The sequence below is a fragment of the Protopterus annectens genome, chromosome 9.part0 (assembly GCF_019279795.1).
Source record: "Protopterus annectens isolate FY-2018-M chromosome 9.part0, PAN1.0, whole genome shotgun sequence".
Classification (NCBI taxonomy): domain Eukaryota; kingdom Metazoa; phylum Chordata; order Ceratodontiformes; family Protopteridae; genus Protopterus; species Protopterus annectens.
In genome coordinates this window covers 378,909,637-378,934,468 of record NC_056743.1, presented here as the reverse complement: position 1 = coordinate 378,934,468, position 24,832 = coordinate 378,909,637, and the positions used below count along the sequence as shown (strand labels likewise).

The following is a 24,832-nucleotide window of genomic DNA, read 5'->3' as shown; positions in this document are numbered from 1 at the left end:
TACAAGAGCTCTCCCTCCTATACGAATGAGAAGGCATTTATTTATCTTCCAGGCCTGTTTACAAGGAGCCATAGAGCAGAATTTCTTTAAATATCTGTTGTGAATGGAGGAAAACAGATCGGAGCATTATTCTGCAGTTCGATAAATTCCTGAAGTCCTTGTGGTTCATTTTCCAATTGTGAGGGTCTGTCATGGACCTGCTCAGCTTGTCTGCAGCAATGTTTTGCTCTAATGGAATGTAGGTAGTCTGAAGGGAAGGACTGACCTGACTTGCTAGTTTTCAAGCTGCCACAGCTACTGGCAATGGTACAGAGTAGGAAAGATATGTTTTCCCCATTTATACACTACACCACTGTGCTGTTGTCTGTGATTACTAGCAGGCACTGAAATCACAGATGATTAAAGATTTGATGGGATTTATTATTGCCATCACTTCTTTATGTTCATAGGTTCATAGATTAGTACTAGGCTAACTGCCCTTGCAAGCCATTTTAAGCCTAGTCAAGTTATCCCTTGTGAGACTCAAACCCTGCACCTTGTGTTTATAAGGCAAACACCTTAACCATTAGGCCACCCTCCCAACCATGTCTTTTAGTTTGCCATGTTTGTTCCACAGACCATGAACCTTCACCCCTTGAACACAGCTCAACAAACAGAGTCTGAGCCATCTGTGGTTCCAGGCTGGGTAGGATCTGGGAAAAGAGTGGAGTTGTTGCTTGAGAGATAATTGGTACATCCACCAAAGAAACTCCATTTTGACAAACTTCAATACTGGAATCTGAAAGGAAAATGGGTGCTGCTATTGAGTCCAAACAGATCTGAGGAAGTACTATATTTTTTCATGTGAAGTCTGGCTAGACGAATCACAAAAACTACAGAGACTATAAAATCCAGAATCCTGATATATTCCCTTTAAGACTGGGTGGAGAAATTCAGAAACTGCACCTTACAAAGGTCTGCTTTGTTTTGTGGGAGAAAAGCATAATGGTTAAGGTGTTTACCTCATGTACACAAGGTGCAGGGTATGATTCTCACAAGACATAACTGGCTAGGCTTAAAATGGCCCCTAAGGGCAGTTAACCTAATAATAACCTATGAACCTATATCCAGAAGGCATCCCAGAAACACTATCAAGAGGCAGATTGAGGGAAAATTTCTGTAAGCTCACCAGGAAGCCGAGACTGAGGAAGAAGTCCTACATCCAGACCATGCATTCCTGACATTTGTGAGAGTCTGCAAAAATAGGACATTCATGTAGATATGAAAAATGTGAATGCTTTGTAACTTGCAGGTGCCAGACACTTTGTGAACACCCTTACAGCTGTGACTAGCTCAACATGTAAGAAAGGGGACTGAAAATGCAAACCAGACACAGAGCATCTTAAAAACATCTGAAACCTTCATGAGGAGTGATATTTGATAAGCATCTTTGACATGTGAGATGAGGGATGGAAGTAAAATAATCTTGAACTTTGGGATTTTGATGTGACGGTTTAGAAAAGAAATGTCTAAGACTGGTCTTTACATTCTCTCTCTTTGGCACCAGAAAGAATCTTGAATAAGGCTTCTTCCTTTTTTTGTTCCAAAGGAACTGGTTCTATGACTCCACAAAACAGTATTTACTCCAGGACTGGTGGAAACAGAGAAACCACTGCCAACTGTAACTTTTCTGAACAATTCTCAGAACACAATTTTTTAAGTTTATTTGATGCCACTGAGTAAAGTGGAGATCTAGCCTTTAGGAAGATTTAATGGTCTGCCAGGCTGGGAAGGAGGAAACACTGAGGAATGGAAATATCCAGTCTGCTTTTTTGGAATGTTTTTCATTCTACGAGGCTCCCCTTTCCTTTTTAAGCCTCCTTGCCATTACTTCTTAAATTCTGTTTATATATACTTGTACTTTGCTGAGACTGGTTTGTTTAATTTCCCATAAAAGGACACTGAATTAGAAAGAAAGTTCCTTTTAAACTTTTGAGAAGGGGGACTGAAAAAATCTTTATAATCCCCTCTACATTAACTTCCACCTTTCATTACATCATTTAAGGAACTCAACAGAAGAAAAGCTAAACAATACTTCTCTGTCTAAGGGAGAATCTCAAATCTCAGCTTTGACATCTTCAAGTAAATTTAGTGAATTTAACTAAGCAACAATTATGACTGACCCTATCAAATGCTTTCCCATCTATGTCAGAAGGAATAGGGTTAGCATTCATAAAGTGTTTGGCAACCAAAGTTTTTGCCAAAGAAATAACTGCAGGGCCTGATTTGCAATTAGAAAACAGCTATTTGTGGGTCTAAGGGACCATATACAATCTATTAGACTTTTCAGGGACAGGGGTTTGATTGTCAGGCATACTGGAAGCTGTCAAGAAAACATGCTCTAAAGCTGGTAGCAGGAACAAGCTGCAGGCTGAGGAAAATCCAGATGCAAAAAATATTTTTCCTGGGATACTGAAATTTCACACTGTTCTCACTGAAACGATTCTTTCATTTTGGCTACAGCTTCAGAAAAAGATAGCTCTTAGGGAAGAGAATCAGAATAAAAACTTTCTTCAGAATCTCTTTCCATAATTATATTCCCAGTCAAATTTCTGCCCCTGGGAATCAGTGTCAGATACAGGGGGAAATCTTTTTCTTTTAAAATTAAACGAGGCATCAGAACTTAAAAAGAATTACAAAGGATTGAGATAAACTCTTAGAAAATCTTATCTGCCCATACTCTGTGAAACAAGTGAAGAAATACATATATTTTTTTGTAGGAGATATCCCCCCGGAAAATGATTGACCCAGGGATGTGGGTTCTTTTCCAGGAATCAAGCACTCTAGGTCGACTTTGCAGTAAACCACTGTCTGATACCTTCTCTGAGACCAACAAGATCTGTTCTCCCCTACTTGACAAGGACAACCAAGCAGCAGCAGAAGGGGTGCCTAATTCCTGGTCCTTAGAAGCGGCTGCTTGTGGAGCAATGCCAGCAGGATAGACAGAAGACAATGTGTACCAGATTTGGCTACAGCAGCATCACTTATTTGCAGCTGGAGCAGCAAGGAAGCCATCCTGTCTACCAAAGATTGCCATGAAACTTTCTTTTTGTGGATGGGGGAGGGAAGAACTTAAGAGCCCGAAGTATGCTCCACAGTTTAGTTCAGAAAGGTACATGATGAGCAAACAAGTAGAACAGCCTGGAAGATTCCATTAGCATCCTGATCAGAATTTTACAATTTTGAGGTTAAACATTTTAGTGACAACTGTCAAACCCTCAAAAGCACTAGTTCAAGCCCACGTCTATAGTTTTCCACACAAAAATACTTTTAATTTTTTTCCCCAAAAAGTGATTTTAAAATAAATTCCCCAACAAGAAAAGTTAGCCAAATATTATCTTTTTTGAAGAATTTTTGTTTTGTGACAACCAGTAAAAACACATTATCCTTGTTAAAATATAAACTTTTCTGTAAAAACTATAAACTGTTCTGCAGAAAAATAATTAAAATGGGAGTTTTTTTTCTCAGAAGGGTGCTTATCTGCCAAGCTTTGTAGAACCATTAGCTGAGCAAAGATCACTGGAAGCCCGCAAGGACACCACACTTCAACACCATGAAAGTTCTGAAGATCTGCCACCGTAACTATTGATTTTATACTACTCCCCTAAGCCCTTCAGCAGTTTGGGAGTGTGGAAGGTGCCCTAAATCTTTAGAAGCTGGTCAGTTGTCATATCCTTGGCAGGATATAATCATATAGCTTAAACTACTGCAACAGAATTCTAATGATGAACATCCTCCACCTTTCAGTAATGCCAGAACAAGCTGAAGAAAGTACTGCTATGCAAGAGCTGCACTTAATGTAATACTGAATGCTCGAATTCCTCACTGCTGCAATAGCCTTTGGTTAACAGAGTTGTATCTTGCCCAGGATACAACCACTGGCTAGCTTCACAAAGCTCTGGCTGCTTTCTACACCTACACTCTAAGACTGCTGATTGGCTAGCCCCTTGGAGGGAAATCAGCCATCAAAGGTATATAATTACAGGACTTTCTTGTCCAACCAAAAAGAGAACATTTACTTGTCCTGAAACCACAAAAAGATATAAATATAACTTTTTTTATCCCGTCACCCAATTATATACAGTAGAAGTGGGGTGGAGGGTGGGTGTGGCTACTCTACTGCAGCAGTGAGAACTTCAAACATCTACTGTTATGGTAAGTAAAACTTACACAACTGTACTTTGTTCATCACTTTTGCTGCTGCAGTAGACTTTGGCCAATTGGGTTGATTACCAAAGTTTATCCAACCAGGGAGGAATAATAAGGGTTTAGGCACCCTTGGGCAATGGTCCTAGCAAAGCCAGTTCTGGAACTGGTAAAGGAATCCAGTATGTAATGCTTTGTAAAAGGATGCACAGAGCACTAGGTAGATGCATCTAGAATGCTTCTAGACTCCACAACTTTCCAATATGCCATTAAAGAAAGATTCTATTAGAATATGCCTTAATCCTGCCTGGAAATATTTTACTATGGTGGCCATAACAAGAAAAAATATAGCAAAGGGCAACCAACTAGAATTCTATTAATTGACAAAGGCTGTCCTTTTTCAGTTTCATACTAGGAATTACACATAGCTCTATAGCTTTCCTAAAAGCCCTAGAACCGATAAGGTATTACCGGAGTTGCAAAAGCATGATAGAATCTATCCTTCCTGTGATTCAAATTCTGATAGAAATGAGGTAGATAGATGGCTAGATTCAAGGTACACACAAAACAGTAAGGACACATATGAGGGATTTGCTTCTACAGGTAATCCTATATGCATGGGAAAGCATTAACCCATCATGAATAATTGCAAACCAGACACTCTTTTGCAGATGTCAGAGCAATAAACCAGTTAGTTTATCAAATAAAATTGGCCAGAACAGCTGATTCAAATGTAGACAGAATTAGCTGGGATCTTTACTTTTTCCTAGAATAACAGGTAACATTACATATCAACGGAAAACATCTTTGTAAAACACTATGAGTGAAGTCTCAAATAATGAGGCAGTTTCACTGGCATACATGCTGTAATGGCTGATAAATACCCCTTGCCAAATAAGTAAACAGGCCACAGGAAAGTAGCTCACATGAATGTTTGAGAATCCGAAGTAATAATTCCACAGAAGGCTTGGTTATAAGGTTAGGCACCAACTAGAAATTCTACTCCACTGATTTAACGTATTTCCTGGTAGTAAAATTTCTTTCCTCCTTCAGTATCTGCTGCATAATGTCATGAAAAAGGAATCTACAAAGTATTAGGATTGAATTGTCCAAGCAATCAGATGAAGCTGTTTGAGCCTGGAGTGTATCAAACTCCCCTTGTCCTGTGTGAATATATCCAATCTGTGAGGCAGCTTATGGTAACTGCCTTTGGCCAATTCCTTAAGTAGGGAAAACCAATTTTTTCTGGACCAGAAGGGAGTCACCATAATATTTTTTTAATCTTCAGAATGACTAGCATTCAGTACTATTCATACAGAAACATCCCCAATCAGGGGAATGAAGATGCATCTGTTTTCCAGGCCTGCTTTCAAGAAGTGTGTGTGTGTGTGTGTGTGTGTGTGTGTGTGTGTGTGTGTGTGTGTGTAGAATTTATTTTGTTTCCTAATCTGAATACAGGCAAACCAATCTATTTGAGGTGCTCCCCACATCTGGATCCAGTCCTGGTCATACCTCTCAACCTGGAAACATCAAATATTTGGACAAGGCCTATGAAAAATAGGTACAAATCCGTACGCTGATTAACATAAAATTAGCATACCGAATTATGTAACCCTGCCCACTCCAATGGGATTATGGGATACCAACTTTCAAACTGAAGAACAGACAACCAAACTATGGCACTAGAGTCCCCCTGCAGCCATTCCAATGTCCCATTACCTGGTTATTTCGCACCATTTACCATAAACACTAATGTACATACTGCTTTACTTCTACATTGATTATTTGGATTTTATTTTTACATTTTATAGCACAATGCACAAACACTAATAGGCATCTGCTATACAAAGCAATACTGTCTCTCAATGAAAATAAACACAGCATTAAAACTTCTCTGCCCTTGAAACTCTCATTCATTGAAACAGCACTGAAACCCACATCACATCCAAAGAAAATTTATCTGGCCAGTGCTTGTGGATAAATATTACCATTGGGTTGTTTTCAAATCATAGGCCCCTTGCACACAAAACAAGACACATACATGTGTTTTTTTTATACACCTTCCTGACTTTATTAAATTATATTCCATGTATAACACAGCACACTTGTTATACTTAGAGCGCATTTTAAATTTATTGTTTGAACATTTTTCCAGTAGGCAATCAAATAAAATGAACCAATGATAAAACTGTCCAATTCAGAACATTTCCAGCATAAAAGTCTGCTTCCACGCACACATTTTTTTATCTTGTAATGCAGCACAGAATATAATCATTTTGATTTTCTGTTCCTGAATTTGGGTTAATATTTGTTGCTCTTTCCTCTGAGACAAAAATGCCCTTGTGCATGAACTTTTCTCACTTCTGTTCTATCTGTAGCTACACCTTTGACTTGTTATACCCACCCCCTTTAAAAGTACAATAAAGTACAGTATCAGCACTGCATCTACATACTGTGGGAGAAGAACCCACAGTCTTCTGCATCAAAAGCAAGTATTCAACCTGTTATGCTATTAACAATGCAAGCAGACAGCATAAGCAACACTAAACTTCTCTTCCCCCTGAAGCTCTCAGCTCCTTGTAAAATCCACTCACTCTCAATTGTATCTCTCAACTTTTCAACACAAGAAATCTGGAAAAAGCCAAATTTTATTTGGGGGGGGGGGGCAGGGTGGGGACAAAAGCCCAAAAACCAGGGACACGTTTTAAACATTGCTTGTATAATTTTGTAAAGTTGCTAGAATAAAATGTGTTACCACAATGGGTTTCACTGTCAAGTCTTGAACCCAGGACCCTGTGCACTACAGTCAGAGCAACATACCATTACGCCAAATCAGCAGTTTCCTGAAAGACAGGAACTTTAGGAAGAAATGACTATCATTTAGGGAATTCAGTTCTCACTTCTCACCATAGCTACTCACAACCTCTTAGCACACAAAATCTGGACAAATCCAATAATGGGAAAATACAGCCCCAAAAATAGGGACAAATTTCTAATACTGATCTTATAAACTTAGAAAATTGCTAGAATAGAAGGTTTTCTGTTACCATTTATTTTCTGAAGAATCTGAAGTCTGAAATGCAAATGCCTGTTATTGTTTAGTGAGTTCAATCCTTCACTGATTTGCCACAAAAATCCAGAAAACCACATATTTTATGAGGAACAGAACAAAAACATGAGGCATACATCTGGGAAATTGTCACAAGTGGTGGTGGGTAGGGACTTTAGGCTCTTGTCACCTGTACCCAAGGTACAGGGTTTGAGCCCGAGTACCTCCTCTAGCCACCAGGTTTACTTACCTGGGGCATTTCTCACACACACACACACACACACACACACACACACACACACACACACACACACACGCCAGCAGCTTAATAACGGCAGCTTAATACCTCTGCAAGCAAAACGTCCACTTGAGGGAAACAGAAGCGCAATAGGCAGCAGCAAAGTTACCCATACCTCATGTTGCAGCTTGTTCTGTTCCTGTTAACAGCCGGAAATACATTTCACATTGAGCTCAAATCCAACAGGATGGTAGGCTGTTTCACAGAGCTGACGTCATCACGCACGTGATGACGTCAGCTCAAAAACCAGGGAAAAAATTTAAATAAAAAACACCGGGAAATTCAGACATTATGGGGTGCCACTCGGGAATCGTGGCACCCCATTATTTGGACCCCAAAACTCAGTAAAAAAAAAAAAAAGACCAATAATTCAGTACATTTGGGAGGTATGTTCCTGGTAGACCCCCCCCCATTTAATTTCTATTTGAGAATGTCTGTCCTGGTCCTGCTCAGCTTCTCTGCCACTACCTTTTGCTCTGATGGTATGTAAGATGCTTGGAGGATTACACAAATCTTGTCGAGCTAACTTCAAAGCCATCTTAGCTGGCCTGCACAGAAGGTAAAGCCTATTGCCCTCCCTGTTTATGTAACCATATCTTTATGGCACTGCCTGTAAAATCTGTAATGGTCACAGGGACCACAGGTCATAAAGTGATTCTAAAGCACTGATCACAGCTAACAGCTCTTTGGTATTTACATATTTCAGTCTGTCTGAAATGTCCCAAAGCTTCACACCTTTACCCCATAAAAAATATTCCCCCAGCAAAAACTGAGTTGCCTCTATCAGCACAGTTCTTTCTTGATAAAGCTCAAAAATGGAATCCAAAAATAACAGAGGTTGGGTCCACATCTTTTTTAACAATTGAAATTTTTCTTGAGTGTCACCTGCCAAAAGAAATCAAAGGTGCCATGACCCCCAGAATCCTGAGATATTCTCTGGCTGAAGTCTTGGACTGACTACAAAAGATCATGAAAGTTTCAGAAAAAAATTCAGCCTTTCCTGTGTTAGTAATATCTTTGACAAGATATGATATCTGGCGTGGCTTAGTGGTAAATCACTTTGTCTACGGTGTACAGGGTCCGGGGTTTGAACCTTGCAAAGGCTGTTTATCCTAGTACCTATCTATGAACCTATAAGCCTTGACGAGTGGATGGGTAACAGAAAGTACACCCCTGGGATCACTTAATTGGCTCTGCTCGATAGAGGCTCAGTTAATTAATCAATGGGGCGGCGAAAGCCGACACACTCTGGCTAGGCTTATAAATGCCCTCGGGCAGATAGCCTAGTACCTACCTATGAACCTATGAATAGAAGGCAGTCTAAAAACACGATCCTTTGTGAAGGAGTCAAGGAGGATTTTTTAACATTTCTCTGAAAGTCTAGACTGGTAAGGAGTGAAGAAAATGAAAGTTATGTAATCATCATAGTGATATATCTGTGTTGTCTGTCTCTGTCTGGTTCACCCTGTGGTGTTATCAGATTCAACTCGCATCTAATGCTGGCCAAATCCTCTAGACTTCAACTCGGTGGGCTCCACCTCCACTACCCACAATCCCCCACAGATACCGCAGATTGTGTTTGCCCCGACTTAAGCTCTAAAATGCCCTTCTCATCTAAAGGAGAAGGGCACAAGACTGCAAGAAAAGGAAAGCAATTGAGCATCCCCACTAGGTCATCTTAAGAACTCAGACTAACTGAAAAGGTAGAAGCAGAGGGGAGAGGATGAATCACATAAAGACAAGTAACACGGATTTATTGTTATGATGAGTACATCATTTTTGTATCCATTGCTGATTTCTCCATCTGGCTAAGTAAGAATCCCTGGGAGGATCTACAGAAGGATATTCTGCAACAAGGAGGAGCCAAACGATGTCTTGTAGTGAGAAAGAAAGATATAATGATCCACCCAAGTAGCTGTTGCACATTCATCATCCAAAGAAGTTCTGGAAGAGAAAGCAGTAGAAGTAGCCATAGTTCTAGCAGAGTGACCCTAAGGTTTTCCTTTCAAAGTCTTGCCTCTCAAGGTATATGCAAAGGGAACACAGTCTGACAGCCACTTGGATAACGTCGGATTAGACACAGGTCTGCCCAATCAGGAATTCTGAAAAAGAAACAAACAGCTGACTAGATTTTTCAAAGGATTTTGTCCTATCCAGGTAATATCTGAAATGTTTTACACACATCCAAACAGTGTAGCAACTACTCACCCTTGCTTGAAAAATTAGGGAAAAACACAGGAAGGTGAATACAACTATTCAAATTCCTCTCTCAGACTACTTTGGGAAGCTGGATTGGAAGGAGGGTTGGTGTAGACTGAAACCCTACCTTTGTGAAACACCAGATAAGGAGTAGAATCAGCAGCTTGCAGCTTGGAAACTCTACAGACCGAGGTAACAGACACAAAATCAAAGTTTTCCAAGATAACATTAGGTCTGAAGTAGTAGAGGGTAAAAAAAAAGGAGATCCTGCAAGGACTTGCAACACAAAAGGCAAATCCCAAGGAGGGATGGGATCTCAAACAGGAGGATGCAGAAGGAATGTATCTCTGAGAAACGCCTTGGAGATTTTCAGTGCAGGCGAGGGAACATTATCTCTACCAACATGAAAATTAGAAATGGCTGACAGTTGTACCTTGAATATAGAAAAACTAGAGCCCAAATTAAATAATTAATTAAGCATGGAAATTTAGAACAGGCTCAAACGAATTGGAAAAAGTGTCAGACCCTTGAGATTCCACCCATATCACAAAATGTTTCCATTTACTTTAATACAACTTCCTAGTAGATAAAGTAAATAAATAAATAAATCTGACATTTCTTGATCAGGTTAGTCCATCTGAGCTTGTACCCTTTTTCAGCGGAGGCCCGGGGAAAAAAATGTGTGTTTTTGGCCAGGTTATGGAGTTCCCTATATTTTTGGAAATGTGCAAGTGATTTTGCTTTTGTCCAGAGTTTCCAGACAGAATCTCTGTTTTGGATGAGAGACCAGGATGACTTGGTGAGACAGGGTGAACAGCGTGATTTGTCTCTCTCAGTTCTGAGGGGCGCTAGGGAGTTTAGAGTGTTTAAGAAGATAGAGTTGAATTGGAAAATGGCATGTCTAGAGAGAGAGACAGAGAGAGAGGTCAAAGAGGAAGGACCAGTCAATGCGAAGAGATGGTTGTTGAAAGTCTCAGGGTTGAAGTTGGTTATCTTACAACATTCTTTAAATTTGTGAGATCTATGGACGTGAGGGGAGGATCTTTGGACTCATATAGAGGAGTGATCACGTTTTGAGTTTGGCAGGGATTCTGGGTGGTGATACAGGTTAGGATGAGAGCCAAGATTCCAGTCAAAGATGGAGCTGGAGTTTGTAGGTTTGTGTAGGAAAGTGGGACAAGAGATGAGCTGGGTGCAACAGTAGAGGTGTATGCTGGTGGCACAGGAGTTAGAGGTTACAGCAAACTAACTGATATTAACGTCTCCTAGTATGACAATTTCATTAGGTACACTGTCAGCCATCCAGTGAAGAATTTGTTCTAGTAAGGGTATGCTATCTCCAGGGGGTATATAGGTAGCAGCTATTGTTAGATTTTTGTACTTGTTAATTTACAATTAGCAATTATGAGTTTGCCAGGGTGAAAACAGGGAGATAGGTTGGTTGGGGGGGGTATGGTTAGGTGGTCTGAGTACATAACGGCTACACCTTCACCTTTTTTATGTGTTCTGTCAAGGAGTAAAATGATGCACCCGAGGGGGTGGGGATTCATTGTGTTATTTTAGGAGGAGGACTAAATAAGCACAGAATTATCAGACAGCTTGAGATTCTTGACCATGCAGGGACTGCAGACTGGGTGGATCCAGACCAGCTGGATGAGAAATGAGAAATGAGATCCTGTGCGTGGATCCAGAAGCCAAGGAGAGTATCGCAGAAAAGACCACAGAAAGGGGAACCACACCGGACGAGGCCAGAAGGGAGCTATGAGGATCACTGTCACTCTACAAGGGGCTGCATTCTGAAGAAATTTGACAATCAGGGAAACTGGAGGATATGCATATAGGAAACCCAGGGGCCAAACATACAGAAGAGCATTTCTGGTCGACTGCTTCTGAGGAGGGACTAAGGTATAATGTTGTTTTTCTTTCGGCTTTTCCCGGTTAGGGGTCATCACAGCAGAACTCCAGTCCACTAATGATTGGTAGTCGATTTTTACGGTGTCGAGGTGCCAGCCTGACGCCTAACCTTCAATGAAGGCACGCCCATTCACGCATGTCTTGCGAATGCCACTCGACTGCAGGGAGGACATGCAGACGCCACACAGAAGGCACTCCAGCCGAGAATCGAACGGGAGAACCTCTTGCTGTGAGACAACGCTACCGTGCACCACTGCTGGGGACTAAGGTATAATACACTGCATTTGGTAATGGGGGAAGCAAAAGCATCGCAATATGGAGTGCCCCAGCGCTGAAAATCTGTGCTGCAACCCTTGGATTTAGAGACCACTACTGAGGAATAAGAATATTCCTACTCAAACTGCCAGGATATGCTTTGCAATCAGAAGCCATTTAGATGAAACTGCCCACTGCCAAACCGTCATGGCCCCTTGACAAAGAGGATAAGAATGTGTTCCTCCCCTACTTGTTCAGGTACCAGACAACAGAGATATTGTCCATTTGGATCAAAATCACACCACTGGGGAGGATATCCTGAAAGGCCTGCTATGCAAGGAAGACAGCCCTCATCTCCAGGACACTGATGTGAATGTTGGCCTCTGCAAACAACCATGTACCTTGATCCATCTTTCCTTTGAAATGCCCCCTCCACCCAAGAAGGTAGGCATCCGTGATGAATGTGGCCACAGGATGGGACCTGTTGGTCACTAAGGATGACTGTAACCACCACCAAATCTGATCCTGATACACCTCTGTCATTCTGACAGGAAAGTCCATTGGATGAGTAAAACAGTTCAACTGCACTACAAAAGTCCATTATATAACCTCTCATGTAGTACCTCACTAATGCGACCAAACCTATTGAAGCTGCTATGTGACCCAAGAGTTTAAATAACACGTTAGCTGTAGGTTGTGCAAGGGCAAGCACAGACATTGCCTGGGATTGTAGGCCTATTACTCTGGAACTTGGGAGCTTGGCAACTTAACAGTATCCAAGTGGCAACCTATTAATTCTAATGTCTGGACAGGTTGTAGACTCGACTTCAGATATTTGACAGTTGTCCCTAAATGGCTGCATAACTAGTGTAAGGCACCTCTGGCCTTAAATAGTGACAATCATGTGGGGGCAGTGAGGAGCCAATCATCTAGATATGGAAATACCTGAAATCCCTGCAGCCAAAGTTAAACTGCAACCACTGCCATGCACTTTAACATCCAGGGGAGGGGGTGGGTCGGCATGTGCGACCGAATGGCAGGGCTCCGAACTGGTAATGATTGACCCCCTTGATATGATAGTAGACATCCCTGAGGTCAAGCACATCTAATTGTCCTTCCTCAGCAGAGGTCGAATGATGAACTGCACATTAATGAAAGGATTCAATTTGCTCAAATCCAAAATCAGCCTGAGGTCCTCCTTCCTTTGGTACCAGAAAAAAAAAACCTTGAGTAGACCTCAGATCCTTATTGTCAGGTAGGACCTCTTGGATGCCTCGATTTGCTTCTGCATCTCTACTGCTGCCAGCAGTCTGACAGGATGGAAAAAGAGTTATGCACTTACCATAATTTGGCATCTGTGTTACCCTATGTCACTATTCATCACTCTTGGGTATTGGATCAGACACTGGATCTGAGCCAGCAACTTTATAGACAGCTTCTAGGCCGAGCTCCTCCCACTCCCATGATCACTTGCTGCCCTCTAACCCCTCAGGTCGAGTTTGCCCTATGCTAGAAAGCAGCTAAGAAAGACCTTGACCATCATTTAGGACATCTCCACAACCTCTAGATCCCACAGGACGGGGGAAGGAGGGAGGGATAGTGATGAATAGTGACATAGGATAACACAGATGCCAAGTTATGGCAAGTACATAACTCTTCATCTGATGTTATCCGTGTCACTATTCCTCACCCTTGGGCCAGACTCCCCAGCTACCCTAAATCCTGGGCGGCCTCATGGAAGGGACATGCCAAAGAACTGTGAGGCAAAGGAAGCTCTGTTCCTGGAGATAATGTCAAGCTTGCAGTGATTGACAAAAGTGTGATGAGAATACCAGGTGGCTACCACACAAATGTCATCTATGGAATGACGAGCAATATATGCAGCTGACATAGCCATAGACCTAGTGGAATGATCTCTGATTGGACCTGGTAATTATAAGCCTTTGGAAGAGCAGACAAAGGAAATGCACGCCGAAATCCAGCGGGAAATAGTTATCTTGGAAACAGCCTAACATTTCCTGTTAAGAGAGAATGCCACAAATAGCTGGTCAGACCTGTGGAAATCCTTTGTTCTTTCCAGGTAAAATCGTAACTCCCTGTGCACATCTAGCATATGCAAGAGATATTCACCTTTATTAGAAAAATTTGGGAAAAACTGGCAAGTGAATTGACTGGTTCAGATTTATTTCTGTTGCAACCTTAGGCACGAATGAAGGGTTTGTTTGCTGAGCCACTCTGTCTTTATGAAAAAATGTGAAAAGCAGTTTGATAGAAAGAGCCTGCAATTCTGAAACTCTTTTAGCTGAAGTTTTGGCTACTAGAAAAGTCTTCCCCTGACAGAAATCTGGTATCACATGTGGCAGCAGGCTCGAAGTGACTCTGTGTGAGAGACTGCAGTAGAAAGGAAAGGTCCCAAGAAGGGGAAGGATCCTTGACAGAAGGTCAGAGCAGAAAATCCCTTTCAAAAACGCCTTGCCTTGCACAATCAAGAGGAAAAGGTAGGTTCCTCGCAAACATGAAAGATGGAGATAGCTGCCAAATGCATTTTAATAGTAGAGAACTAATGCTAGCCTGAAAGGGCGAAGACAAGAAGAGTAGAATTTCTGAAATAGAGGCCAAAGAGGGATCCAGATTGTGCTGCTTAACCCAAAGAGAGAACCTCTTCAACTTACTGGAGTAAACTTTTTGAGTGGAAGCTTTCTGAGAGGCCAGAATAATGTTCCTGACAGGGGAAGCCAACCTGGACTGTTTCCAGATTACTGGAAATGGACAAACCATGCCATCAGACGGAACATCTGGAGGTTGGGAATTGGAAGCTGAGAGGGATGGGAAATCAGATCCGGAATGGGATCTAGTACCCAAGGAGGGTACTAGATCTGCAATGGGTTCTAGTACCCAAGGGAGGTACTTCAAATGAGACCACAGAAGGGGGAACCACACCTGCTGAAGCCAAAATGGAGAGATGAGGATCAAGATGGCCTTGAGGTGACGAGCTTTCTGAAATACTCTGGAAAGAAGAGGTAAAGGAGGACAGCCATAAAGGAGACCCAGAGGCCAAATTGTGAACTAGAGCCTTCCTGCAGGATTTCCCATCCGGGGGTATCAGGGTGAAATACCAGCTGCATTTGGGTTGAGAGGGGAAGCAAACAGATCACAGCTCGGTCGACCCCAGTGAAGAAAGATCTCTTGTGCCACTGAAGGAATCAAGGACCACTATGTGAGGACTCAGGATTGCCCTGCTGTGTCTGTTTGCCAACACGTTGAACACTCTGAGGATATGCAATGTAACAAGAAAGTGCTCCAAGGACATCAGCCATTCCCACACCCGCATGGTCTCGCAACAAAGCAGATACGAGCGTGTGCCACACAACAGCCATCTTTCCCTGAAAATGCACACCCACCCCAACAGGGAAGCATTCAAGGTCACTGTGGCATTGGGGGGAGGAAGAGATAAGGGTCTGCCTATGACAAGGATGGGAGGCTGGATCCACCAAAGGAGATGACGCCTGCACACTGGAGTGTGATGGATAAGGGCTGTCATTGGATGATACACAGAAGACCACTGAATTTATAAGGTCCACTGCAGAACTCTCATGTAGAACCTGGCTAACAGCACCAGATAGCCGCCATGGACCCTAAGGCCCCAAGAATAAGGTGGGCCTGAGGGGGAGTTTGATCTGGAAGATGCTGGATATAGGCTCTGATTAGTTGTATGTGATAGAGAGGAAGCACTGCAATTTCTAACACACTGTCCAACTGGATCCCGATGAACTCCAGGTTTTGGGAAGAAATCAGGTTTGATTTGAGGAGATTCACTGTAATCCCTACCAGGTCAAATAGTGTAGGGGCTGAGAGGCAGTGGCCAGATGAAGCTTCGTGGGCACTGTGAGGAGCCAATCATTGCTGTATGGAAACACCTGGAATCCCTGCAGTCTCAGGTGAGCTGTGACCACTGCCATGCACTTGGTGAACACCCGGGCTGTGGTGAGACTTAAGGGCAGGGTCCTGAACTGGTAGCGATTGGCCCCTATTCGAAAGTGGTGATGTCTCCTGGAGCATCTATTTTTATATGATAGTACATGTCCTGGAGATTCATGGAGCAAATCCAATTGTCCTTGTACAACAGAGGCACGATGGACTGGAAAGTGACCATCTGGAACTTGGACTTCTTGACAGAGAGACTGAGTTTGCTGAGGTCCAGGACTGGAAGAAGGTGTCCGGTCTTCTTTGGCACCAAAATGAAGCAGGAGTTAAGTTTCAGATTCTCGTTGCCCTGGGGGCACCACTTGGATGGCTCTTTTTTGAAGTAGCTTGTGTACTTTTTCCTGAGCTAGCTCCCTCTGATGGGGTGGTGCATCAGGGAGTTATCTCCTGATTGGAGGAGGAGACTGAAGAAAGGTAATAGAATAAACCCTGGAAATGATGTTTAGCACCCAACGATCTTTTGTAATACTTGCCAAGGCCAAACAGTGCAAAGACAAATGACCTCCAACTGCCACCAGGGCAGGACAGTCGGGCAGCGCTGTTGGGACTTCTCAGAAAAGGGTTCCCTGGAGCCCTAATTTTGTGGACTCCCCTCTGCCCCTGGGGTGGCATCTGCCGTTGCACACTCTCCCCCAACCTCTAGAGGAGGGCTCATCCTGAGCATCCTGCAAGGCAGACTGCGAATAGTAAAACCACATCTTCCTGGCCCCTCGCTGCATCTTGGAAAAGGAATGTTTGAGGGGTGGAAAATCTGATTCCCACAGCCAACAAGGTCTTGCCTTCTTACTCACTGCAGGTGAGAGTCTCTATGACCGAAGGGCCAAACAGGGTAGAACCATCGAAAGAAGGTGAAAGACACCTTAAAAGACTCCACAAATCTGCAAAGGTGCAGCCAGGTGACACGCCAAACAGCGATGCCTGTGCCTGCCACTTGAGAGGCCCCTTCTGTAAAGTTGGCAATCAGCCTCATCAATGAATTAGCCAGGAAAGTAATTGTGGACAGTATGGGGGACACCTTACTTAGTTCTCCAGCAGGCAATTCCTCAGAAAGGGAAGCGGTAAGGTCCTTGACCCTCCTTGACCACGTCCCTTTGTAATTGGGTGAAATATGTCAGGTAGTTAAAGGCTTGCAGACCGAATGTAGCCGAGGCAAAAACCTGCTTTCCATGCCTGTCAATTGACTGGGACTCGTGGACAGGGGTTGGACAGAATTGCTCCATTCCACCAGCTCTTTCTTAGTGGCACCATCTACCACAATTGCATCAACTGGCATGCCTTTCGACCAGAACTGTTTGTCAGAAGGGGGATTGAGGAATTTGTCCTCACCTTTGGGAACAGGGTCCACAGTACCGAGGTCCTTCCATACCCTACTGGCAATAATGTTTGTCAGCAGGGGTGAAAACCAAGGAGGTAAATGGCCCCTCCCGAAAACCTTCAGAAAGACAGATGTCTAGAAGGACGGGGGAAGGGAAGACCAAACATCCTTAAGCTTAATGATTTCCAAGCTGTCCCCAAAGGAGACATCCTCGGGTGGAGATCTGGGAGACCCGTCCCCTTCATCGAGGTCCATATCCTCAGTGGGCGACTCAGTGAGTGACTCAGCAGTGGAGTCCAGGTGTCTCCTCTTACATTATTTTTTCCAAGGCACCTCCTCCAGGGGTGGTTCAGGGGAGGATTCAGAAGAGAGGGGGGATCCCAACTGGGGCAACTCCCACCTGAAGGCTGGTTCGAGAGGGCTGACCTGGGACAGGATGAGTGGGGTCTGCTTGGAGGGATAGGGATGGCCCATGGAAGGCCAGGGAGGAAACTCTCTGGGAGGAAAAGGTCCTCTCTACGACGATGCCCTATCTGCACTTCCTGCAGGAAAGCCAACCTGGAGAGAAGGACCAGGGCAGGCCTGCACCTCCTGGCCTCCAGATAATACCAACCCCGAGCTGTTGAGGGCCAAAGCACCAAGGAGAAGGGACCAGTTTGAAAAAACAGGTCCAGAACCCCCGCCCAAGGACTTTGGGGCGACAGCTCAGGCCCGGGACTACACCTGCCCAGGGGAAGGCTGAGCAGAAGTAATCAGGGACTCAGACGGGACAGGAATGGAAAGGTCACCAGGGAACCCTTTCTCCCTCCTGCTCAACCCATGCCTGAAAGTCTGAACCCAACCTAGTCGGATGAGGAAAAGTTAATGAAAGGGAAGGTGATGGACTCCTGGCCAGATGGGCAGGGGATGCGAGAAGCCCCAACTCAATCTGAGCCTTGTGAAAGGATCACATCAACCTGTCCATATCGGATGGGAGCAAACTCCTGGAGGATCTAGAGGAGGTGGAGGACCCGGCTGGGGATGGAAGTCGAGATCCCGAGAACCTCCCCTCTAAGAAGCGACTCCTATGCTTGGAGGCAGAAGGGGACTGCCCCAAGCCAGAGCGAGAATCTTCTATAATAATAGTGGGATTCAACATCGATCCATGATCCGACCACCTTAGATCTGACGGCAAGCAAGGATCCGCACACTTGGATCCAACATAACTCAGATCTGAGGAAGCTGAATCTCTGGCTGGTCTGGATCTGACCGGATCCATAGGCCTCGATCTGGAAACCTTGGATACGGGAGTGGACTCCTGTGACCTCAGATCCGAAGGCCTCAGAGCACAGGCTCCGGATCTGTAGGAAGAGTCACAGGGCCTAGGACCAGAGTGCACTGGATCCGACAGGGTCAAGACTGGAGTCAGATCAGAGGCACTAGGATCAGGCAGCCTTGCCCTTTTTGAAGAGGAAGACCTGGGGAGCGAGGGGGCCTTTCTCTTGCGCTCATAGGGTCTAGATTTGGCAAAGGACTGAGCTGAGGGACCCCCTTGCACTAACCCTTTTAGAAGGAGTTTGTTTTGGAGCTTGACCAAAGCCCTGGGGTTGAATGCGTCATAAATCTCGCCCAAACAATAAAGACATTTCTCATGCGAATTGGAGGCAAACATCTTCCGACTGCATGAGGAGCACCTTTTTAAAGCCAACTGGCTAACTGGATATGACGGGACAACCTGCACTCAAAGGTGCAAGCAAAAGATGAAGCTGGTAAAACCAGCACAAGTCCGAACTAGGAAGAAGCTGACCAATCACGCACACAACACTAACCATTAATAAACTAATGGCCACAACACAAAAAGGGCACCAATGCAGGCAACAAATTAACAACAAACGAGAGGGGAGAGTCTAAAAACCTAACACTACCTAGAGCTACACTACACACTAATAAGAAAATACAAGAAAGATTTTAACAAAATAAAAAATCTGAAATAAGGCTACTTATCCCACACAAGAACTTGAGCCAAGAATCAGCGTCTGGAGCTTAGCACAACAAAAGAGATCTGAAGGGTTAGAGGGCAGCAAGAGATCATGGGAGTGGGAAGAGCTCGAGTCTAGAAGCTGTCTATAAAGTTGCTGGCTTGGATTCGATGTCGGATCCAAGACCCAAGAGTGAGTAATAGTGACACGGTTAACATTGGATCATCTGAGAGAGAGAGTTTGAAAGACTTCAGAAATTCTAAAAAAGGAAAGATACAACCTCTGGTTATGACCCTCAACAACAACACATCTAAGGTGCAGACCTCCCAAACTTCTGGGTGAAGAGCCAAGTGACCCCAGACTGCATCCAGAGTAGGACAGTCAGGCAATCTTTCATAATCACTGAAATGGCCCACTAGAGAAAGCTCTGCAAGAGCCCTGATTTTGCAGTGCCCATTATGTTACCCCCCCCCCCCGGCTGAGGGAGGAAACTTCATTAGCAGCATCTTGAGAAGGCTGCTGTGATTTTTCTAAAGACGAGATGTTTCCTCCTTCTGATTCCTCAAGAAGGTACACTGATGGATAGCAAAATGCACTCCTACAGTGGACATTATCACATCTTGCTCATTCCTAGTACGTGTGTCCTTAATTTTAGGCCCAAACAGGGAAGAGCCACAGAAAGTGGTGTTAAAAGACACAATAAAGCAGTTTGCAAAGTTGTACAGCTGCATCCAAGCATGGAGTTGCACTGCAATGCCAGTGTCAACTATTCAGGACATTCCATCAATCATGTTGGAAATAAGCAGCATGGAAATATTGGCAACAGACTGAAAAGTAGATAGCCAAGTCTCCAGTGTTTTCTGAATCTCTGGAGACTGCTTTGTCTTAATATTCCTCGATACTTCAGCCACAAGGATCATGCTGAAGCCTTTTAAGTGGGATAAAACAGCTGGGTGAAGAGCATGTTTCAGAGAAAAAAGATCTCTTCCCTAGACGGTCCAAAGCCAGAAATTCTCTGTTCAGAAGATGGATTGAGGAACCCTCCTCCGAAATTTCCTTCTTTATGGCGGCCTACACTATGATCACATCCACGTTGAACCCTTACTCCAGTATGGCCGATCCTTGGGAGGGGTAAGTATTTTGTCAGGCTTAAGAATAGTCTCCACCATGTTGTGTTCCTGCCACATCCTCTGAGACACTAGGTCTATGAGCATGTCCAGAGGGGGGACCACCCAGGCCATGGATGGGCCCACAACAAAGGCCTCCAAAAATACAGACTCCTCTAGAAAAGGGGCTTCAGTGGCCCTGCCCCCAGGCTGGAGAGGGATCTTCAGCAGATTGCCAAATGAGGCGTCATCATATAGTGACTCAGAGGATCCCTTTCCTTCCTCAACGTCAGTATCCTCAGTGAGGGACTCTTCAGAGGAATCAAGGTCTTTTTCTCTTGCACCACCTTTTACCTAAGAACTCCTGTTCCAGTGAAGCCAGAGGAAAGGGAGAAGAGGCAGGAAGCCTAGCAAGGGGGACGGATTGGAGAGCAACTGGTATGGGATGTCTAGGACAGACAGATGACTGGCTAGAGGCATAGATGAAAAGGATGATGGGACACTAGCTGAGAAAGAGTGACCCATCTCCTGAGTGGAGAACATTCTCTCCACATCATCGAAGGCAGAAGCTGATAGCCTGGAGCCGACACTCCCAGGATCCGAAGAAACCCAAGATGTGCCTGAACCTGGGGCAGCTGCACCTTGCCCTGACATCGAGACTGGAGCAGAGTTGTCAAGGGCCAACACCCCAAGCAGGAAGGATGAACCCAAAGCTGGGAATTGACAAACATGAGCCAGAAATGCCTGTCTCGATGCCACGGCTCCAAGATCCACCCACTTCCACACAGCTGAAGTCGATAGGACAAAGGAGGGAGTTGGAGCTGAACATGGCCAAGCCATATGATCTGACCCCAAAGGTGGACACACAGCCTAGCCAAAGATCTATAGAGCCCAAGGGAGGAAACCAGGGGGATGGAGCTGAAGCTTCAGGAAGGTGTGCTAGACCTTGAAGGGACAAGATCTGATTGCATCTGAGTCTACTCAAAGTCTGTAGCCTTGAAAACTGCCCACTAACCTCACTGACCAAGTGGATAATGTCACCAATGGGGACATGGAGGATCGATTGAAAGATAATGAAGCCACCTGTTGTATCCAACCTAGACAGACTCGGAACCATGTGAGGAATGGAGACAATGTTGGGGTGGAAGGGGAAAAGGGGGAGGCTACCTGACCTGATAAAGCACTTATGACCAAAAAAGAGCTTGGTAAACATAGGAACAGACAGCCCTGCTCATGGTCAGCACCAAAGGCAATTGGTTCCAAGGAGTCAAAGCTGATGCTGATGGTGAGGCGTCCGGGGCATCTGAAGGCAGGTTCGGTGAGCCAGAAGGTGGTCCAGGTGTGGAGATTGAAGAGGACCTCTTATGATCCCCTCTAGAGGTCTTGGAGTCCTTAGAAGGATAGTGAGGTTTGTCAGAGCTGACCTTCTGCACCGAAGAGGAAAATCCAGTGGGAAGGAGACCATTTAAGTCTAACTTCTTGCTCCTCTCATTAACTGCCCTGGACCCAGACACTTCACAACTCGAACAGGGGGAATTGAGGTGGGCAGGCTCCAAGTAACTGATGCACTTGTGCTGTGCATCTTGGCATGGGAACTTGTGCCCATAAGCAATATATTTCTTGAATCCCTTATCCATAGATAAAGCACCACCCTGAAACTGACACAACACATTAAACAGTGTAAAACACTACTGTAAAACATACAGTAGGTCTAGTAAAAAAAAAATCTACACAGAAAGAGTCAACAACACAACAAAAACATTCAGAAGTGGGAAAAGCCAGCCTCTTACTACACACACACACTAACAAAACAAAATTTCTTAAGAGAAAACCTAATACTCAAACCTAGCTGAGCTAATTTATCCTTTAACTAACTACATCTAAAGGGTAGGAGAAAAAACACTACAAAAAGCACCAAAAAGGATACTTTCTTGTAGAACCATAGACTGAGCTGTTGACTGAAATGGTAGCAAATTTGATCTGAGGAATCTGCAGGGGGACTGTGGATAAGGAAAGTGGTGCACAGCGAGCTGAAGTCTAAAGGATTTGGCCAGATCAGATAACCCCACAGGTTGAAGCAAGAAGTAGAACACAACATCGGATCCCATGTTAAGGACTCCTGCCATCTGGCAAAAGACACTGCAAAGATCAGCAAATCATCTAAATAACGAAAATGTGAATGCCTTGCAGTCAGCAATGAACTATCCTTGGAGCAACACATTTTGTAAACACCTTAGGAGCTGTGACTAACAGAAAGAATAATCCAGAGAGGTGATATGACCAATAAACAGAATCTGAGAAATTTTCTGAAGATTGCGGCTACAGAAATGTGAATGTGGGAATGTAACTGGGAGTTTTCATCAACTCCTCTGCAGACACTAGCATTCTTCAAGGTCTATCTCTAACAAATGATGCCAAAGCCATGGTTTTAAACTCAATTCTAAGAAAAGGATAATTATACACTTTGGGAAGTCAACCATCCCAGCTAATTACAACATTGATATGCCCCTAAACAGTCGACCCAGTGGTGAGAAGTGGGTACACATATAGACATAGACAATAGTCTTACCGTTGACCATCATGTTGTGACAGTGATGAGGAAATCCTTTTATGTTACTCAACTTATGAGTGTTATTTTTAATATTTCTTGTGACAAACTATGGTGTTTACTGTAAACAGATATTTGGTATTTTCATGTTTGCTTATTATTAAATATATTTAAACTTTTCATTGTGGCTGGTCTTTTAAAGAATATTTTAAACTTTCAGAGTACACTGACGCTGCTCCTGAAAGTCTTGTTGCATTGGTCAAACACTACCATCTGCATTAGTATTAATTTTACTCAAAATAAATGGGTACCCTGGTAACAGCATTAGAGTAGCTGGCTGGTGGCAGTGTAACTACCTTATAGTCTGGGTGAAGGTGGCACAGCAGGTGAATATGTGCCAAAACTCAGTGTGTGTGTGTGTGTGTGTCATCTACTTATAACAGGGACAAACAGCACTGCTTTCTGCAGAGAGAAAGGTGGAGTCTTATTTGGGGCATGGAGAGACAGTTCAGCCCAAGGTCTTGGATTGTGCTCCCTGTGTACTCTTAAGGGAAAATATGCTTGATACAGACAGCTGCATCTTGAAATACTGTGTGAATCTATCTTTGTTCCAAGTGAATGTCCCGCACCAGTGTCAGTGGTGAGATCTGAGGCTCTTTGATTACTGGCCCAGAGGAATGATGTCACAATACATAAATATATACATATGTCAGTACACACGCATTTACACAGACAAACTAAAGGGGTCCAGGGAATGCAGGGAAGGTCACAACAGAGGTTGGTCTTAACAGTTAGATGTGTAATATTATATTATGTGCAAAACTTTCACTTGTTTTAAACCTGGTCCATCTTCCTCTATCACAAGAAGAAAGTCTAAGCTTACTATGATGGGTGGATCGTAATAAATATTAGCTCCAAGGGTAGTGTCTCCTAAGGCAGCCTGAAGTGGAGACCACCTACAAAGGACTAGCTTCACAGTCGTACATGGATAAAGCCTTGACTATAACCTAGGCAATTCCAGCTTAATTAGCGGCTCAGGTGCTTGCTAGAGCAGGCATAAGAAAGGAATGCAAAGATTTATCATCTTTCCTTTCCTCAGGAGGGGGGAGTGTGAGATTGCATACCTCGAGTGTGTAGTCTATGACTGAAATGCCAGTGGGAGCACTGGTAGATGAGGCTCAATTACTAACAGGACAGGAGGAGATGAGATAAAAATGGCGATCCATAATCAATTCACAAGGAAGTCTTCAGGAGTAGATGGTATTCCTGTGGAAACTTAGAAGCTAGGACAGAAGAAATTAATAAAGATCTGGAAGCTTTTATTTAACAGTATTTTAAATTGAGGAGAAGCACCAACATCCTGAAAGAAAGCTGTGGTGTTTCTAATACCTAAAGATGATAAAGACCCATTGGCTTCAGCTTCATACAGGCCCATTTCAATTCTAGACCATGATTATAAGTGTTTATTATAGCTTAAAGAATCGCAAAGGTGATGCCAAAATTGACAGATAAGGATCAATGTGGCTTTGTGGAAGGGAAGCAAACATTTGGCAACATTAACAGAACAATGATGATCCAGACAGAAGCAGAATGTAAGCAACTACTACTGTTGTTGGTGGGTCTTGAGACAGAGTAAGCTGGGAATTTTATCAGTAGGGCAATGGAAGCATTTGCATTCCCTGATAAAAGTATAAGGTTGATAAGAAGGATAAAGGAGGAATTGGAGGTGAAAAATAAAGTGGGGGAATTCCTCTCTGATAAACTCTGAAAAGACAAACCAGACAGGGGTGCCCTATTTCCCCTTAGTTATTTGTGTTATATTCAGAACCATTGCCAAAGAAAATAAGGGACACAGAAATTCAAGGATATAATTGGTACAGTAATTAAGAAAAGTTGGCTTTATTTACAAATTATATTATATATATTAAATATACCTGATAAATCTAGACAAGAACATTTCAGTGTTGTGGAACACTGTCAGTTTCAAGTTTTTTTCCAGAAACAAAATTAATGGTGATAAA

The 24,832-nt window shown here is 43.6% G+C and overlaps 1 protein-coding gene across 1 annotated transcript in view; it reads right to left on the bottom strand.

The window, feature by feature from the left end:
• Positions 1-24,832, bottom strand: part of PIWIL2 (piwi like RNA-mediated gene silencing 2) — a 2,846,460-nt gene that overhangs the window by 92,568 nt on the left and 2,729,060 nt on the right. The window lies entirely within an intron of this gene.